A 6,000-nucleotide genomic window follows, 5' to 3' on the forward strand; every position below is an offset into this window, starting at 1 on the left:
AAACAGCCATTGGTGACATCAGCCTGAAACACTGAATAAGAGGACTCCAAAGTTGGGAGGGAGACCACAGCAAATTCTGGAAAAGACATTATTAAACTTATCAGTCTTAACACACAGCAGGAGATGAGGGAGAAGTCTGAGAAGCCCCAGTGAGTGGTCATCACGACCTCCTGAGAGAATCACTTTTTCCAAATCTGTGGAAGTTCCACTTCCCTGGTAGCTCAGCTGGTAAAGAATCTGCCTGTAATGTAGGAGACCCCGGTTTCAATTTCTGAGTCAGGAGGATACCCCTGAAGGAGGGATAGGCTACCCACTCCAGTATTCTTGGGCTTGCCTGGTGGCTCAGATGGTAAGGAATCCACCTGCAATGCAGGAGACCTGGGTTCTATCCCTGTTTTGGTGAGATCCTTTGGAGGAGGGCATGGCAACCCACTCCATTATAAACCCACAGACAGAGGAGTCTGGCGGGCTATGTCCATGGGGTCACAAAGAGTTGGGCACGACTGAGCAACTAAGCACAGCACACACAGGCCGGAAACAGACAAGGAACGGTATTCCAGGAAATTAGTTCCTGGCTTCTCTGCAAGATAGAGGGATTCTTAGGAGTGGGTGCTAGTAGTGTAAAATGTACAACTAAGGACCCAGCGAGTGTGAATCATGTCTTGCAAGCAGCACTTGTTGTTTGCTATTCAAAGGTAAAAAACATGGAAATTTAGTTTTATAGTAAGAAAGTTAAGATTTTGACTGTACTTTAAGTTTTGCATAATCACCATATTCTGAATATTTTGACATTGAATGGTTCTTAAAGGTTTTCTTCAGTCTGTAAAAAATCACAAATAAGCCTAGAACAATAAATAGCATTATACTTAAAAATATTACTTGTCTAACAAAGGTTTTTAAAACTAAATTATCTTGTCATGTTTAAATTTGGTTAAATTGATGTGATGAAATTATATTGATTCTATCTATCACTAAATATATTATGGCAAGAATGTATGTGTGTATTTGTTCACGTATAAAATCCAATTAAAATGCCATTTCTAGTTCTAAAAATGTATTTCCGAGCAATATCTGTGGGTGCTTATATGTCTCTATAAATACACATACATATAGTTATGTAGATGTGTAGGCATGTGTAGATAAATATACTCTTATATATCAAGCCAGTGTTTTGTCTGAATTGGTAGCTAATTATAGCATTTTTTATTTATAGCAGTCCAACTTCTTTAATAAACACTGTTATTTTCTGTACTCCTGAGCCAAATCCAATACCTTGCACTAGTCACAATGCATTATTTTTATTTATTTATTTATTTTTTGCATTATTTTTAATACACAGTATTCCTGGTGGTAAAGCAGTAATTCTTTCCTTATAAAAATTCTGCCTTTTGGGCATCAACATTTTTCAGCTTTAAATAAGACAAAATTGATTTTGTTGCAGCAGCTTAGTTTTTTTGTGTGTGTGCAGACCTATGTTAAGATACTTTTTAAAATTAAATGTCAAATCCATTGGAGAAACATAGTGCATGCTTGATGTTTGAGGAAAAGCTGTCAGCTTGTCTGTCCTTGTCAAATTGCCAGCTGCCTTGTTTTAATTAGTTTAGGCTAAGGGATCACCGTTGGGCAGGACTTCATATCACAAATGGCTCAGTACTGTATGACTTGGGGGGAAAATGGGAGACAACCTATTTGTCTTTGGGAGATTGAGTTTTATGTTTTTAATTATTTAAGGTTATTTTAGGTACTTTTCTCCCAGATGAACCAATCCATCAGAAATCCCACTCAGAGTTACACATGAAAAGGAAAGCTGAAATCTTTCTAAGTAGTAATTCCTATGAATCTTAGTGTCTGGTACTATAGTTGAAATGGAAGATTTTTATTCCATTTGCCATGGCGATTTCTTATATTAATACCTTTTACATTTGTAAAATTTCAAGCCAGAAGGTAGTTGGTAGTTAACAACAAAAACGTGGAGAACCGAACTATCAGTTCTTTAAAATAACTCATGCCCTGTGGGAATTTTTTGGAGATTGTGTGAGCTTCTGATAAATTAGAAGTCAGAAAACAATTGTCTAAATAATTAAAGATTTCCACTTCCCCCAAAATAAACAGACCAAAAGAAAAAGAGAGGCAATATTACTGACTTTTTCCCTTCTCAGGAATCCAAAAGAGAATAGACATTTCTTCTACTAAGAGGACAGCAAAGGGAAAAGTTGAGTTTAAAACTGCAGTTAGTGACTTCAAGGTCAAAGGAGGGGTTCAGTCCTCAGGTATCTTGTGGCAGCAGCCACAGTATGCAGAGGCAGTACTGGGGTCCTGCTTTATCTTAAAATCCAGTTTGTTTCTATTAACATAGCAACTGCAGGATTCTTTTGGTTAGACTGTGCTTAGTTTATCTTTTTCTACCCTGGCACTTTCAATCTCTCTGTATCCTCTCGCATTCGTTATAACGAGTATGCAATTGGATTTTTAAAAAATTCAGCCTGATAGTAATTGATTCTTATTGGACCATTTGGTCCATTTACATGTAATATAATTAGTAATAGATTTGCATTTTTATTATATAACTTTGAGTTTTGTATTCATTTTACTTGATCCATTCTCCCTCCCCCATCCCTCTCTCTTTGCCTTTTCTAGGCTTGAGTATTTTTACTATTCCATTACTTTCCCTGATACTTTGGAGTGTATATATCTGCTTTAGATGACCCTAAAAATTATAGTAAAAATATTAAGCTTATCAAACTCTACAGTAAAGTAATGACTTTTTCTTCCTCTCAGAAAATATAAGGATTAAGACTCATTCATTATTCTATGCAAGTATTTAATAATATTTTTATCCTGCAATATACTATTTTTATTATTTCATAAAGTCAGTATTTATTCACATTTACTCATACTTTTATCCCTTTTTTGGGTTTTTCATTTCTTCCTACCTTGTTTCTGAATCAAGTGTAACCTTAGAGTTTCGTTAGCAAGGCTCTGCTGATGGCAAACTGTCAGCTTTTGTTTGTCTGAAAAGGTCTTTCTGCAGGCAGCCCATAATATTTATCTAAAAGGTCTTTTACCCTACTCCTAACATTTATGGGGATCAAGGCAAGAGATGAAAAGGAAGACTCTGGTTTATAGCATACCCCATATTCTCTTCTCATCCCCAGCTTTGTCTCTCAGCATGAGGATACTTACATGTGGACAGCCCCAGCCTGCATGTACTAGTTCTGTTCCTATAAACATCTCCTTTTGAGGGGTGAGGCAAGACCAGAGAGGAGTTTTGTGAATTATGGAGCCAGGACAAGATTCCTGATTACCTCACTCTAAGGGTATGAGTATTTATTTTGTGGTCATTCATTCTTGAAAAATATTTCACTGTATAAAATTCTAGTTTAATAAATTCTTCTGTTTCTCAATCATTAGGATTCTGTCAGTTACTGTCCAGAGTCAGCTTTCAGCCTAATTCACTCATTTGAAGGTAGTCTGATCTTTTCTGACAACTTTTAAGACATTCTGATTGTCTTTGACTTCTGAGGTTTCACTATGATGTGTTCAGTATGGATTTCCTTTTATTGATTCTGTGTGGCCTTTAGTGGACTTGTTGCATTTGAAGATTGCTGATGTTAATTAGTTCTGCAATATTCTCAGCAATTATTTCCTTCATTGTTGCCTTTAACATGGAATCATTTCATTCATTCACTCATTACCAGTCGTAGGACAAGCATTCCTCTGGGCCTTGGGGGTACAGGTCTGACCAAACCAGCCCTTCCCTAGTGTCACTTGAATTCTGTGGAAGGACAAACAATGAACATACAAAAAAAAAAAAAAAAAAAAAACAACCCAAAATCCATAGCACTCAAAGTGATGAATTAAGAAGATAATTACAACAGGAAAGAAGGTAGGGAGTGTTAGAGGCAGAAATGCAATTTAAATAGTGTGTTCAGAGAAGGCCTCAATGAGAGAAGGTGCTATTTGAAAAAATTTATGGTATAGGGAAGGAGGTGAGCTTTTCATATATTTACAAAGAGACTCTCAAGAAGGGGGATTCCCAAGTGTAAAAGTCCTGCTGTGGGAGGAAGTTTAGAATGTTCACAGATCTGTAGGGAAACTAAGCTTATCAGGGTAGTATTTTCATTTCTTCAATCCTTTTAAGAATAGCAAATTAAGGTTCTCATATATAGACACCACCCTTATGGCAGAAAGTGAAGAAGAACTAAAGAGCCTCTTGATGAAAGTGAAAGAGGATAGTGAAAAAGTTGACTTAAAGCTCAACATTCAGAAAACTAAGATCATGGCATCTGGTCCCATCACTTCATGGCAAATAGATGGGGAAACAGTGGAAACAGTGGCTGACTTTATTTTTCTGGACTCCAAAATCACTGCAGATGGTGATTGCAGCCATGAAATTAAAAGACACTCCTTGGAAGGATAGTTATGACCAGCCTAGACAGCATATTAAAAAGCAGAGACATTACTTTGTCAACAAAGGTCTGTCTAGTCAAGACTATGTTTTTCCAGTGGTCATGTATGGATGTGAGAATTGGACTATTGAGAAAGCTGAGCACTGAAGAATTGATGCTTTTGAACTGTGGTGTTGGAGAAGACTCTTGAGAGTCCCTTGGACTGCAAGGAGATCCAACCAGTCCATCCTAAAGCAGATCAGTCCTGGGTGTTCATTGGAAAGACTAATGTTTAAGTGGAAACTCCAATACTTTGGCCACCTGATGCAAAGAGCTGATTCATTTGAAAAAAACCTTGATGTTGGGAAAGATTGAAGGCAGAAGGAGAAGGGCATGACAGGATGGGATGGTTGGATGGCATCACTGATTCAATGGACATGAGTCTGGGTAAACTCCAGGAGCTGGTGATGGACAGGGAGGCCTGGCGTGCTGTGGTTCACGGAGTTGCAAAGAGTCGGACACAACTGAGTGACTGAACTGAACCAAACTGATATAGAAGAAAATAATAGAATTGTTCATTTTCAAAGAAGAGGCACATTAAACACAATATTCCTACTGTAATAAGTTCTGCAAGTGCTGAGGCTTACACTACATATACATATATATATACACACACATATGACTGTGTCTTTTGGCTTAATGAATGAAACTTAATTGCTTCATAGTAGATAGTAGTCTAATTATCTGAACACAGAGCAATATGTTTTGCTTTTCTATGATTATTTTTATACTATTAGATCTAATCTTAAACTACTGGAAATTTCATGCCATCAAGTGGAAGTTCTCAAATATAAAAAAAAAAAAAATACATTTAACATTCAATTAACACATGAAAAACTATTTAAGAGATAAACTTGGGGAATGTTTTTTCTTCTTTGACTAGAAATGCATATTTTTGAAATTTAGTTCCTACTTTCAATCAAATTTAAGGTAATTTAGTTATACAGAAAGCATGTGAGGATTTTGTATGTCTGTGCATAAGTTTGTGTTCTATTGGTTTCATCGTCTTTGATGGAATTGGTACTAATTAAGACGCTTTTAAATACGTTAAAAGAACTGCACTTGGGGGAAATGTTTTATCATCTTAAAGAACTAGCTACAATTAATTTGCTATAGATCTTTTGTGCAAATGATTGATAGAATCTTCAGAGAAATGAGATGAAACGTGTTCTTTCAGGTTAAGACTGTTTAACTAAAGGAAAGTCTCCTTATCCGGGAATATGCATTTCCTAAGAGTCATAAGCAGAAGAGGATCTATGTATAGAACTTACTTTTCTTTTTACCTTGGCAAAGATACCATCCTCTATCCCTGGACATCTTACTATGGTCTTTTGGGCTTCTTTTTTCACCCATCAATTTTTTTCCTGTGCATACTATTAAAGGTTTCATATCTCATGGTCACTTGAATTAACATCTGTATGATGATCATTCTAAAATATCTATCTCCATTCAATATTTCTCTCCCATCCTAGGGACCTGCATATGTAACTCTTTACTGGTCATCTCTATTTTGATGCCTCCAGATTGTTTTAGATTTACCTTATCCAATTTA

This window comes from Bos taurus, chromosome 6 (assembly GCF_002263795.3).
Source record: "Bos taurus isolate L1 Dominette 01449 registration number 42190680 breed Hereford chromosome 6, ARS-UCD2.0, whole genome shotgun sequence".
NCBI classification, from domain to species: Eukaryota; Metazoa; Chordata; class Mammalia; order Artiodactyla; family Bovidae; genus Bos; species Bos taurus.